Source organism: Mus musculus, chromosome 6 (assembly GCF_000001635.26).
Source record: "Mus musculus strain C57BL/6J chromosome 6, GRCm38.p6 C57BL/6J".
Lineage (NCBI taxonomy): Eukaryota > Metazoa > Chordata > Mammalia > Rodentia > Muridae > Mus > Mus musculus.
The window spans coordinates 122,685,967-122,700,806 of record NC_000072.6 but is presented as its reverse complement, the minus strand read 5'-3'; the positions used below and the strand labels follow the sequence as shown (position 1 = coordinate 122,700,806).

The window sequence follows — 14,840 nt, the reverse complement described above, 5'->3', positions numbered from 1 at the left end:
GCTTTTAGCAAATTGTATCTTATATCTTGGGTATCCTAAGTTTCTGGGCTAATATCCACTTATCAGTGAGTGCATATCCTATGAGTTCCTTTGTGATTGGGTTACCTTACTCAGGATGATGCCCTCCAGGTCCATCCATTTGCCTAGGAATTTCATAAATTCATTCTTTTTAATAGCTGAGTAGTACTCCATTGTGTAAATGTACCACATTTTCTGTATCCATTCCTCTGTTGAGGGGCATCTGGGTTCTTTCCAGCTTCTGGCTATTATAAATAAGACTGCTATGAACATAGTGGAGCATGTGTCCTTCTTACCGGTGTTGTCGTTTTATTTGTTTTGTTTTGTTTTGTTTTGTTTTGTTTTGTTTTTTAGACAGGGTTTCTCTGTATAGCCCTGGCTGTCCTAGAACTCACTCTGTAGACCAGGCTGGCTTCAAACTCAGAAATCTGCCTGCCTCTGCCTTCCAAGTGCTGGGAATAAAGGCATGCGCCACCAAGCCTGGCTTAAGATTCTGTCTTAATAAAACAAAATTTCATTGATAGACTCCTGGTTACCATGAGGAGACCCTTGGTTTAATACTTATGTTGAACACACACACTTAAACACACATAAATATACATACATACACACACACAATTACACACATACATACACACACACCACAGACTATCTATATCTTTACTTGATATTGTTTGAGGACTGTTATTCTAGAACAAAACTGAGCATAAAGGTTAATACTTGTCTTGTTGCTAACAGAGGAGCCATAACCGAGACTTTGTATGCAAATGGAAGGTGGGAGTCATTCTTTCACACTTTAAATGTTTGTTTTAAACCCATTTTATTAGGGGCTGGAGAGATGGCTCAATGGTTAAGAGCACTGACTGCTCTTCTAGAGGTCCTGGGTTCAATTCTCAACAAACTACAAGGTGGCTCACAGCCATATGTAATGGGGTCCGATGCCCTCTTCTGGTATGAAGGTGTACATGCAGATAAAGTGCTCATATACATAAAAATCTATAAATGCATTTTTTTTTTTTTGGTTTTTTTGAGACAGGGTTTCTCTGTGGAGCCCTGGCTGTCCTGGAACTCACTTTGTAGACCAGGCTGGCCTCGAACTCAGAAATCCACCTGCCTCTGCCTCCTATAAATGCATTTTGAAAGAAAGAAAAGACAACAAAGCCAGTAAGCAATAAATCTGAGAGTTGGGGTTGGAAAAGTCAAAGGCATCTCTCAGGAAGTCTCGGCAAGACTTTAGATGAAAAGAAAAACAGACTTATAGGCTATTTGAATTAGAATTTAGAAAATCAGGCAGGGTTAGCAGTGAAAATCTACAATGGAAGCTACTGTGTAGACCAAGGGAGCCTGGAACTCCCAGAGATCTATCTACCTACCGGTCTGCTTCTGTCTCCTGAGTGCTGGGATGAAATGCATGTTTCACTAACTTACATACCTAATACACACACACACACACACATCCTATGTTTATATATATATTTATATAATTATTTTATATTAAATTCTTTAAATATTATATATATTAAATTATTTTAAGTGTGTGTGTGTGTGTCTCTGAGAGGACAGGGACAGGGGTATGGGATCCTCTGGTTCTGAAGTCACAGTTGTTTATAACCATCCTTTCTGATGCTGGGAACTCCTGTCCTCTTCAAAAACAGCGATATGAGTCCTCTCTTTGGTCCCCTTAAATATTCTTTTTTGTTTGTTTTTTAAGACAGGGTTTCTCGTCCTTTCCTCTGGCGGCAGCCATCAGGTGAGCCAAGATGGGTGCATACAAGTACATCCAGGAGCTATGGAGGAAGAAGCAGTCCGACGTGATGCGCTTTCTTCTGAGGGTCCGCTGCTGGCAATACCGCCAGCTCTCTGCGCTGCACAGGGCTCCCCGCCCCACCCGGCCTGATAAAGCTCGAAGACTGGGGTACAAGGCTAAGCAAGGCTATGTCATTTACAGGATTCGTGTCCACCATGGTGGTCGTAAACGCCCAGTTCCTAAGGGTGCAACTTACGGCAAGCCTGTCCACCATGGTGTTAACCAGCTGAAATTTGCCCGAAGCCTTCAGCCTGTTGCTGAGGAGAGAGCTGGGCGCCATTGTGGGGCTTTGAGAGTCCTGAATTCCTACTGGGTTGGTGAAGATTCCACATATACATTTTTTGAGGTTATCCTCATTGATCCGTTCCATAAAGCTATCAGAAGAAATCCTGACACCCAGTGGATCACCAAACCAGTCCACAAACACAGAGAAATGCGTGGGCTGACATCTGCTGGCCGAAAGAGCGGTGGCCTTGGAAAGGGCCACAAGTTCCACCACACTATTGGTGGTTCCCGCCGTGCAGCCTGGAGAAGGCGCAATACTCTCCAGCTCCACCGTTACCGCTAATACACATGATATTTGTAAAATTCATATCCAATAAACAATTTAGGACAGTCAAAAAAAAAAAAAAAAAAAAAAAGACAGGGTTTCTCTGTGTAGCCCCAGCTACACAGATCCTGGATCTCCCTCTGTAGAGCCTCCTGACTCTGGGATTAATCCTGCTGGGATTACAAACCTATGCCACCACCAGGAGCTGCGACCACCAGCAGCTGCGACCACCAGCAGCTGCTACCACCACTGCCTGGTCCCTTAAATATTCTTTAATTGACACTTTTTTGTTTGTTTGTTTGTTTGTTTGTTTGTTTGTTTGTTTTTGAGGCAGGGTTTCTCTGTGTAGCCCTGGCTGTCCTGGAACTCACTCTGTAGACCAGGCTGGCCTCGAACTCAGAAATTCGCCTGCCTCTGCCTCCTGAGTGCTGGGATTAAAAGGAATGCACCACCATGCCCGGTCACATAATTTTTATCTTTGAGATAGGTCTCTTGTCTCAAAGTTTTTGTTTTTTGTTTTTTGTTTGTTTGTTTGGTTTTTCGAGACAGGGTTTCTCTGTATAGCCCTGGCTGTCCTGGAACTCACTTTGTAGACCAGGCTGGCCTCGAACTCAGAGATCCACCTGCCTCTGCCTCCCGAGTCAAAGTATTGGTTATGAAGTCAGAGATAGCCTTGAACTTACGATTGTCCTCCATCTCTCAAGTCTTAAGATTGCAGGTGTGTAGAATCACCGTCAACTCCACTTACTTGGTTGGCTTAGTTAGTATTAGTATTAGTATTAGTATTAGTACTAGTACTAGTATTAGTATTAGTATTAGTATTAGTATTAGTATTAGTATTAGTATTAGTATTAGTATTAGTATTAGTGTTAGTGTTAGTGTTATGTTTTGCCTGAATATATAACAGTGTACCAATGTGATACAGAAGCCAGAAGAAGGCATCTAGTCTCCTGGGACTGGTGTTACAGATGGTTACAAGCCAACAAGTGGGTGCTGGAAATTGAACCTGGGTCCAAGAAGAGCAGCCAGTGCTCTTGATCTCCAGCCCCTCCACCTGGTCTTCATGTAGGTGCTGAGGATTTTGTTTTGTTTTGTTTTGTTTTGTTTTGTTTTGTTTTGTTTTGTTTTTTGAGACAGGGTTTCTCTGTGTAGCCCTGGTTGTCCTGGAACTCACTCTGTAGACCAGGCTGGCCTCGAACTCAGAAATCCACCTGCCTCTGCCTCCCGAGTGCTGGGATTAAAGGTGTGTGCCACCAGCACCCGACTCCGTGCTGAGGATTTGAACTCAGACCCAGCACTGGAAGAGCAAGTGCTTCATCTGCTTAGTCATCTCCATCCCCCAAGACACCGATTTTGCTTTTTAAAGGTGGTGGTGACCTATTAACCCCATGTTTTAAATTCAGGCCTTGAAATTTCTGTGATCCTCCTGCCTCTACCTCCTCAATGCCAGAGTTACGGGCAGAGACGTGTAACTACACTACACTGGGCTTTCTTTTTTTTTTTTTTTATCAGCAGACTTAATTCTTTTATTTTTCTCATATAAAAACCCTTATGTGGTAGCCACAGCTGGAGCCTGGGTCCTCTGAACAGAGACTCTGGTGTGGGTTTTCACAAGATGATCCGTGAATTCCTGATAAGGAGTCTTGGTGAAGACAGTCTCTTTCCAGAGGTTGGGGGTCAGGTAGCTGTAAGTCTTGGAGATGGCATCAAAGGTGGCCTTAGCAAAGTTGCCCAGGGTGGCAGTGCAGCCTCTGGCTGAAGTGTAGCAGTCATCTATACCGGCCATCATCAGGAGCTTCTTGGGCACAGGAGCAGAGACAATGCCAGTGCCTCTGGGGGCAGGGATGAGACGCACCAGCACAGAGCCACAGCGGCCTGTCACCTTGCATGGAACAGTGTGGGGCTTACCAATCTTGTTCCCCCAGTAGCCTCTCCGCACAGGGATGATGAAAAGCTTGGCCAAGATGATGGCTCCTCGGATGGCAGTGGCAACCTCCTTGGAGCACCTAACACCAAGACCAACGTGACCATTGTAGTCCTCAATAGCGACGAAAGCCTTGAACCTGGTCTGCTGGCCAGCCCGAGTCTGCTTCTGCACTGGCATGATTTTCAGAACCTCATCCTTTAGGGACGCACCCAGGAAGAAATCAATGATCTCAGACTCCTTAATGGGCAGGGAGAACAGGTAGATCTCCTCCAAGGACTTGATCTTCATGTCCTTAACCAGGCGGCCCAGCTTGGTGACGGGGATCCACTCCTTGTCTTCAGCTTTACCTCCACGAGCCCCGCGGCCTCGACCACGGCCACGGCCTTGGCCACAACCACGGCCCCTAATACCGCTGCCGAATCCTCCGCGGAAGCCACCACGGCCTCCTAATCCTGGGCCCCCGGGTCCTCCGGGCCCTCCCGCTGCACCGGCGTCATCCGCCATTTGGTGTTTTCCCGAAGAAGAAGAAGAGCTACACTGGGCTTTCAAATCCACATTCTGACTCTTTTATTTTCTTGCCTTTCTGAAGTGAGCCCCCTAAGTGTTCAGTTTTACTCTCCTGAATCACTGCAGGCAACACCTTTGTTTGTTTGTTTGTTTGTTTGTTTTTAAGATTTATTTTATTTATGAGTATACTGTAGCTGTTTCCCAGGCACATCAGAAGAGGGCATCATTGAACTCAGGACCTTTGGAAGAGCAGTCAGTGCTCTTAACCACTGAGCCATCTCTCCAGCCTCTGTTGGCTTTGAAACAGGCGTTCACTATGTAGCCTTGGCTGTGTAAATGAGGTCAGCCTTGAACTCACAGAGATCCACTTGTCTCCATCTCCCGAATGCTGGACTTAAAGGTATGCCTACCACGCCCAACCATCTGTCATCTCTTGCCCAGCTCTCAGGAGGATCTACAGGATCTTCTGTAGATTAGATAGCTGTGCACCAGAGTGAGCTAGCTACCTCACTGTGTTATGCTGCCTTTTAGACTCTTATGCAACCTTGGCTTTCACAGAGTGGCACAGAGGGCATCCTGTGGTCTGCTCTCCATTCAACTCTTCCTCCTTCTCCCCAACTCCCTTCCTTCTCTCCCTTCCTGCCTTCCCTTCCTTCTCTGTGTAGCTCATCTTGGAACTCTTATCTGTAGACCAGGCTGACTTTGAACTCATGGAGTGCTGGGATCAAAGGTGTATGCCACTCCACCCTCCTGTTTTTTTAAAGTTGAAATACAACCTCAAGGACTCCAGCCCGGCCTTGAACTCACGAGGTTGCAAAGGTTGACCTTGTACCTTTGGTCCTCCTGCCTCTACCTCCTGAGTGCTGGACTATAGCCATCTACCACTGTGTTCTATTTTGGTGCTGGGGACTGAACACTGGCCTCTAGGCATACTAAGCAAGAGGTCTACCAAAGAAACTACATTTCCTGCCCACTTTTAAAATTTTATATCCATATATTTATATGTGTGTAGGTATAATATATATGGATATAAAATTTAAATTCATATTATATGTATATCCATATATATGGATGTTTTGCTTGCACGTATATCTGTACATCACTGTGTACAGTGTCTGGTGCCTTCAAAGGACACAGGACACCTGGGACTAGAGTTACCTCCTGAGCCGCCGCCCAGTGAGTGCTGGGAGTCAAGCCCAGGACCTCTGGAAGAGCAGTCAGTGCTCTTCACCTCTGAGCCATCCCTCCAGGTCCAAGTCCGTCTCCTGTTTCTTTTCTCTCTATGTATCTCTGACTGTGCTAGAATTTGTAGGGTATCCTGGTTCTGCCTCCAAGGCGCTGGGATTATAAATGCTAGCCACAATGGAGAGTTCCCTTTTCCAACCCTGGGAGGTGCAGCAAGCCCTCTCAGCTGCTGAGCCAGAAAATGCTTTTCTCGTGAATATTTTCATTTTCAAGACACAGTCTGGGCTTTGAGTCTGCCCTGCAACTTCTCAATTTCTTAAATAGGATCTCTTAAAGCCCAGGGTCGCCTTGAACCCATGATTCTCCTGCCTCCACTTCTCAAATACTGGTATTACAGACATATGCCATCACAACCAGCCCAGGTTTCTAAAGTCACCTCTCCCAGGGAAGTAGGTGCCCCTCTTCCTCCGGTCCCTTAGCACTGGCCATTCACATTGAGTTTCAGCTTCAATGTGAAAAATGACAACCCCTGAAAGCCCTAGCCTAGAGCTAAGCTGTTTAAAGATCACCTCAGAAATGCAGATTGCTGGGAGAGGCCAGGCCCACTAATCAGTCTGTCTGGGGGTGAAGTCAAGAGATTTGCCTAATACAAAACCCCTGGGGGAGTAGAGCCTAGAAATTTGTCTTTCAAGAATTTCTAGCTATGTGTAGTAATGTAGGTTTGTAATCTGTGCTTTTAGATGGCCAAGGCAGAAGGATCAGGAGTTCAAGGTTAACCTCTGTCCCACGTGGAGTTGGAAGGCAGCCTGTATTATATATGAGACGCTGTCTTTAAAACTAAACAAAATAAAAATCAAAGAAATGAGCTGGAGAGATGGCTCAGTGGTTAAGAGCACTTGACTGCTCTTCTAGAGGTTCTGAGTTCAATTCCCAGCAATCATGCGATGGTTCACAACCATCTGTAATGGGATCTGATGCCTTCTTCTGGTGTGTCTGAAGAGAGCAACGGTGTACTCATAAATTAAATAAATAAATAAATGTCTTTTTAAAAATCAAAGAAACTGCAGCAATAACCAAAGAAAAGAAAAGGAAAGGAAAGAAGAGAAGAGAAGAGAAGAGAAGAGAAGAGAAGAGAAGAGAAGAGAAAAAAGAAAAGAAAAAAAGAAAAGAAAAGAAAAGAAAAAAAGGAAAGGAAAGGAAAGGAAAGGAAAGGAAAGGAAAGGAAAGGAAAGGAAAGGAAAGGAAAGGAAAGGAAAGGAAAGGAAAGGAAAGGAAAGGAAAGAAAAGGGTAGGAAGGTGGGCGGCAGGGGAGAAGAAAGCAAGAAGAAAGAAGGAAAATGTAAAGATGGCCCTAAAGTGAGATAGCACGAAGTACTAGTGAGGGACAAGAGGTGCTTCCCACGGGGGACAGCAGACTCACCCAGACAGGGCTGGGTGGGGGTGGGGTGAGCGAGCTGGATGAGGAGGGGGGAAGGGTGTAAGGAAGCTGCAGAGGGATGCAGGGGGATGCAGGGGTCTCTGAGGACGTCTGGATGGGTTAGTGAGAGGCAGGAAATGCAGGAGTTTTGTGGGGCTTATTCAGCCACACCAAGAAATCATATCCCTGACCCAGATGACTGAGGACAACAGGACAAAGGTGCCCACAGTGACAGGAAGAGATAGTAATTTGACCACAGGTACATGTAGGCCTATAGAAAATGGTGTGCAAACTAGCCTTGACTCAAGGGATACCACCCTCCACAGGCTGGCCTGAAGCAGTGGACAGAGGCCTGTCAGTCCCCAGCCACTACCACCTGACTTTATTTTTAATTAAAAATACATTTATATTATATAATAATTACATGTTGCATGTAATTTAATATAATATATTATATAATAATTATATAGTATATGTAATTATAATTTAATGTATTATATATTGTATAATTATAATGTATTGTATATAATATATTGTGAGGTATATATTATAGTACTATGAAGTAAGTTAATATAGTAACTAAAACATTGTATATAAATAGATAAAATATATAAGTATATATAATATATATTATAAATATATGGGCTGGAGAGATGCCTCAGTTTTTAAGAGCACTGCTCTTTCAGGAGACAGTGGTTCAGTCATATTCCAACTATCTACATGGTAGTCTTCAATTGTACGTAATTCCAGCTCCAAGAGATATGACACCCTTCTCTGAGGACATCAGGCATCAGGCATATCCCTGGGCAAGCAGATACGTGTAGACAAAATTCTCATACACATAAAAATAAGTAAGTAAACCTTTTAGGGCTGGAGAGATGGCTCAGTGGTTAAGAGCACCGACTACTCTTCTGAAGGTCCTGAGTTCAAATCCCAGCAATCACATGGTGGCTCACAACCATCCGTAATGAGATCTGACACCCTCTTCTGGTGCATCTGAAGACAGCTACAGTGTACTTAGATATAATAAATAAATAAATAAATAAATAAATAAATAAATAAATAAATGAAAGTTTGTCCTCTGACCTCCACAAGCACACCATGGAACACATGCCCCCTCTTCAAACACATGCAAAATAAATGTAAAATTTGATTTAAAAAAACCTTTTAAGGCTGTGTATGGTGTGTATGTATGTGTGTGAAAGAGAGCAGAGAGAGAGAGAGTTCTCTACACATATTCTCTCTCTCTGCTCAATAGTGCATGAGCTCTACTGAGCTCATGTCATTGGGCTTCTTGGGGGAAATAGACTCTGTGAGCCACTTCACTGGTCTGTCACTTGTTTTCATGATAGCCATTCTGAAATGACATGTAAAATTGGTTTTAATTGCATTTCTCGGAGGGCTACAGATGTTGAACATTTAAATAAACATTTATTGGCCATTTGTATTTCTTTTGAAAACTATTGGGTCTGTTCCTTGACTAATTTACTGACTGACAGGTTTGTGTGTTTGTTTTCAACAGTCACAGCTCTCTATGTTCTAGGCAGTAACGTCATTTCTCAAGTATAGCTGGTAGCAAGGAGTTTCTCCCATTGTGTTTGCTGTTCTCTCTGTTCATTTTATGTAACCCATTTATCATTTTTTTTAAATGGAATTCTTTTTTATTATTATTTATATAAGTACACTGTTGCTGTCTTTAGACATACCAGAAGAGGGCATCAGATCTCATTACAGATGGTTGTGAGCCACCGTGTGATTGCTGGGAATTGAACTCAGGACCTCTGGAAGAGCAGTCGGTGCTCTTAACCGCTGAGCCATCTCTCCAGCCCCCATTTATCAATTTTAAAGCATATACTGTTATTTTTCTGTGTGGCTGGTTTGCCTCTATGTATACCATAATACCGGCTTCACGGGGGGCCAGAAGGTGTCACCAGATGCCCTGGAATTGGAATTATAATTAGTTATGTGCCCCATGTGCCTATAGGGAATTGAACAAAGGTCCTTTGGAAGAGCAGCCAGGGATTATTTATTTATTTTGGGTTTTGCTGGTTTTATCTTTCGTTTGCTTGTTTTGTTTTATTTTTGAGACAGGATCTCTCTACCCAGCCCCCGCTGTCTTGGAATTCATTGTGTAGAGCGGGTTGGCTGGAGCTGAGAGACCCACCTGTTTCTGATTTCTAAGTGCTGGGATTAAAGATGTGCACCACTACTCTGGCTCCTTTCTTTTCTCTCTTTCTTGTTTTCTTTTATAATTTTCATGGTTTTTCTTTCTTTCTTTTTCTTTCCTTCTTTTTTTTTCGAGACAGGGTTTCTCTGTGTAGCCCTGGCTGTCCTGGAACTCACTTTGTAGACCAGGCTGGCCTCAAACTCAAATTTACCTGCCTCTGCCTTGCAAGTGCTGGGATTAAAAGGCGTGCCCCAACATGCCAGAATTCATGGTTTTTCAAGACAGGGCTTTTCTGGCCAACCTGGAACTCTAGACCAGGATGGCCTGGAACTCAGAGTTCTGCTTGCCTCTGTTCCCCCATGCGCTGAAATTGAAGATATAAAACACCAAGCCTGCTGCCATGGCCGCTACTGTTGTTACTGCTGCTGTTTCTTCTTCTCTTTCTCCTCTTCTTTTTCTTCAATCACTATTCCAGTGTACATAGGTGTGGAGGTCAAAGGACACATAGGTGTGGAGGTCAAAGGACAATTTATGGAATTGGTAGTCTCAGATACCTTTACAGGGGTCTAGGGAATTGAACTCAGGCCAGCAAGCATATTTTTTATTTGTTTTGTTTTGTTTTTCCAAGACAGGGTTTCTCTGTATAGCCCTGACTGTCCTGTAACTCACTCTGTAGACCAGGCTGGCCTCGAACTCAGAAATCCGCTGCCTCTGCCTCCCAAGTGCTGGGATTAAAGGCGTGCACCACCACGCCCCGGCCCGGCCTTTTTTTTTTTTTAAGTTTTCATTCATGCATTTTATTTATGGTCAGCCTCTGACACATAAAACCTTGTTACAAACAAACAAAACAACATCAACAACAAAATTCCAATCCCCAACAACTCTAAACAAAGCACTCCAGGCAAAAGGTAACACCTTTCTTTTGGGAGTGTGCTTCCCACCTTGCCTACAGGGCATCTTTGACCTTAGGCAAAAATGCGTGTTTTTTCTTAATGGGTGTGGCTTCCAGGTCTGGGAGGAATATCAAGAAGGATTTACCAAACTCCAGCAAGCGTTGTTCTGGAATAGTCTAGGAGAATAAATAAGCTCATTAGTTATTCTGTAGGTATTAGGGCAGTAGTTTTTCACCCTTCCTAATGCTGTGACACATTGTGGTGATCCTCCCCCAACCATAAAATTATCCTATTCCTAATTCATAACTGTATTTTTTCTACTGTTATGAACGGTAAGGTAAATATCTGATATGCAGGATTTCAACCCACAGGCTGTACCAGACCTGATTATAGATGGTAGTGAGTCACACTATGTGGTCGCTGGGAATTATACTCAGGACCTCTGGAAGAGCAGCCAGTGCTCTTAACCTCTGAGTCATCTCTCCAGCCCTGAAGAACATAGTTTTGAAGCCGAGTGATGAAGATGGGGTGGGGGTGGGGTCATGGAAAAAAGACTCTAATACCTGTGTTAATTTTTTTGTCTGGACCCAATGATGTGGGATAGACTAAAATAAAAGATGCTGACCCTGATGACGTTGTATTTAAATACACACAGGGGCTGGGACAGAACTCAAGTTTAGGGGTTCTCGGGCTGGAGAGATGACTCAGCACTGACTGCTCTTTGGAAGGTCTTGAGTTCAAATACCAGCAACCACATGAAAGCTCACAACCGTCTGTACAGCTACAGTATACTCATATACATAAAATAAATAAATACATCTTTTAAAAAAACAGTTGAGGGGTTCCCAACAAGCATGGGTGAGGTCCTAGGTCTGATCATTAGCAATGCTATTATATTCAAAATATTTCAGGGCACCTCAGTCTTGATGCAAGCGTTTGGGCCGGTGAGATGCTCAGTGGGTAAGCATGCGTGCTGCACACAGCCTAAGGACCTGAATTTGATCCTCTGGACCCATGTGGTGGAAGGCGAGAACTGACTCCAGCCATCTCCCCACACAGGACACCACCACCTCCAACAAATGATTAGATAATCATTTTTAAAAAGAGAGAGAAAGAAGGTGTTCAAGGCAAAGGCTCATAGATGAAAAAGGGAATTCTGGCTCTTTATCTGTGGATTCAGATACACGGGAAACTGAGGCAGGAGGATCAGCTAAGCCTGGGAATTCAAGCCAGTCTAGGCAAAATGGTGTAGGTATCTGCTCTCTCCTCCTGCCATATGGGTCATGGGGGTAACGTTGGAAACTCCAGCCCTAAGGGAATATGATGCCCTCATCTGTGTTCTACAGGCAGTGCACACATGTGGTGTACTGACATACATGTAGGCAGAGTATTATATATATATAAAGTAAATGAGTAACTCTTAAAATTTTTCTATGCATTCACAGCAGTTCCAATCAAATCTTAAAGTAGGTTTTAGAAAATGTGACAGCGTGAGCCAACAAGATGGCTCATTAGGAAAAGTCAATTGCCACTAAGGCAGACAGCCTGAGTGAGTTCTACCCGCCATGACCCATACGGCATGGTGGCATGTATAAGCCTCTACGAACAATTTAAAATATTAAATTTTGTGCTGGGTAGTGATGGCATACACTGTTAATCCTAGCACTTGGGTGGTAAAGGCAGATGGATTTTTCGGAGTTTCAGCCTGGTCTACGTAGTAAGTTCCAGGAGAGACAGAGACCCAGTCTTGAAAAAGAAAACCCAAAATAACAAAATAAATAAACAAAACAAAATAATAACATTAACAACAACAACAACAATAGTTTTAGGAAAGATTTAGTGTGGTGACATATGCCTTCATTTTCAGCAGACAGATCTTTTTGTGTTTGATGCCAGCCTGGTCTATATACTGAGTTTCAGCCCAGCTAGATATACAAGGTGAGACTTTGTTTCACAAAAAACAAAAAAAAAAAAAGAAAAGCAAAAATTATACTTGTTTGAGTAATTCAGAAGATTGGACAAACCTTGACTGAGGCGCGTCAGCGACTATACCACGGGCTGGAATTTTGGGAAGGTTGAGAACAGTATCTAACTAAAAGATTAGTTACTTCAGCCATCTCGTTTGTTTGGTTTGAAAGGAGCCTGCTTCCTAAGGGTGGTCAGCCCCTTGACTGAATGACTGATTCAGTTCAACTGGTATGTCACTTTTTTTTTCTTTACGTGCTCACATGGTAGTTTTCCTATTCTAACACTGCCAAAGAGACTGGGCGTTTTGCACAGCTCCTTGTGAGCCTGTAACAGAGCTGAAGAAGACAGAAGGAAATAGCCTGAGAGCCAAGATAGAGACCTGGGAGTCTGAGATTCCTGGATGCTTAAATAAGAAGAAGTACATTTTGGTCATAAGAGGTTAAAGGGCAGTGAGTTCCGGATCTATTTAGCCTGGCTAGAGGGGCTTATCTGCGTGAGCTATGAAAATACCACCACCCAGCTGGGAAGAACTCTGTTGGCTGCCCTATCAGAGGACCCAGATTTGGTTCCTAGAGCCCACATGGCAGCGTAAAACTGTAACTCGTTCCAGAGGATCCTCTTGCCCTCCACAGACACTGCATGCATGTGATACATAGATGAGAATACAGACAAAACTCCCATACGCATAAAAAGATTTTTTTTTTTTTTACAGAAATCACAATAGAATACTCTGCTCTCTATATAAGATATTATCAAGTCTCCCTTTGGGAGCTTTACGAACTATATAGAGAATGAAGCAGAACTGGCTGTCTACAGATGCACAAGCAAGCTGCACACCGAATAAAACAGAGCCATCGCCACTCTAGTTGGTCATTTCTTTGTTTTGTTTTTTTGGTTTTTGGTTTTTCGAGACAGGGTTTCTCTGTATAGCCCTGACTGTCCTGGAACTCACGCTTTCGACCAGGCTGGCCTCGAACTCAGAAATCCGCCTGCCTCTGCCTCCCGAGTGCTGGGATTAAAGGCGTGCGCCACCACGCCCGGCTGGTCATTTCTTTATTGATTTTACCTTACATAAGAATCAACGTTTGTGCATTATGAAAACTTCCCACCCACACAAAGGTAAAAACTGAGGTTTCTTTGTACCCTTAGATCCAGTTGTTTTTTTTTGTTTTTTTTTTAAAGTATAGCTTCCATTTTATTTTTCCAAGGTGTTTTTCCTTCCGCTTTTATGAAGCCACCTCTTTACATGGCCTTTGGTAGAGGTTGTGGTTCAGCGCTAGCAGTTCTAAATCCTGGTGGGGGTGTTCCATCCTTCCGGGCTTCACGAGACCGATTCCTGACGACCTTGCTATGAATGGCACAGCTCACCAGTAAAGCAGCCTGACATGGAACTTGGGAAGCACGTGAGCCTTGAAGATGCTTGCTTCAGATGTGTCCCTGACAGCAGAGGCTTCTACGATGTTCCGAATGACGAGCTTCTCAAAGGCCTTATCCTTGGGTGTGGCACCGGGCTCAGTTCAAGCAGTGAATTGGCCGCTCCTGCTCCCGCTCCCGCTCCTCCTGTCCTGGTTTGGTTTGGTTTGGTTTGGTTTGGTTTGGTTTGGTTTGGTTTGGTTTTATGTATGTATGTATGTATGTATGTATGTATGTATGTATGTATGTATGTATTTGTTTTGTAGTTCTTGGGACTAGAACTGAGGGCCTCATAGATTATGCTAGGCTAGGCGAGTATTCTGTCGTCCCCAGCCCTGACCTGTTGCTGTTAAGCATCTAAGTTTGTTTCTTCCTGATCAGGAACATAAGGAGGAGCTGACAGTTTTTACGATCAATGACTTGAGATCAAGAAGTTTCAAGAAAGGTGTTAGCATCTACAGCCTCCCTGCTAAGTCTCTGTTCCTGGCTGCTGCTGGTAGTCTTATAGTCTTAAAAATGTCGTATTTAAAGTAGTTTATGGCAATTTGGAGTTATTATGTCAGAAATGTCATTGGGAAAAATACTGTTCTGTAGCTGAGAAACTGTACACAGACTGGCAGGGACTCTGCTGACTGGCTGGTGCCGGTGTTGGCAGAGGGGTACTGAGCACTGTCCAGGTGTGGAACTCAGCATCTGTCATCAGGAGCTGAGGTGTTTTAGTGCAAGGCATCGAAGGTTCCTCCTCTCTGCCAGATCTTCAGTGTCCTCTTTGTGATGCTCAGTGCACTGGGGACTACGGATCCATACATTGCCTGGATGTGCTCTTGAAATGCCAAATCTTTTAAATTCAGACTCCGTTTTAGAGAACCTGAGCTAAGTTTAAATTCAGGTAAACCAACAGGCTGGCACCCCCAACAAAACCCAAGCCTAGCTCCAGTCTCTAGGCTAATCCCCAACAAGAGCAGAGTTTCCAGGTTATTCCCCCAAG

General features: G+C 43.8%; 2 pseudogenes; one reads left to right on the top strand and one right to left on the bottom strand.

Moving 5' to 3' along the window:
* The first annotated feature begins 1,738 nt into the window (after positions 1–1,738).
* Positions 1,739–2,466, top strand: Gm10224 (annotated as a pseudogene).
* A 1,417-nt stretch (positions 2,467–3,883) lies between these two features.
* Gm10420 lies at positions 3,884–4,829 on the bottom strand (annotated as a pseudogene).
* Between the last annotated feature and the right edge of the window lie 10,011 nt (positions 4,830–14,840).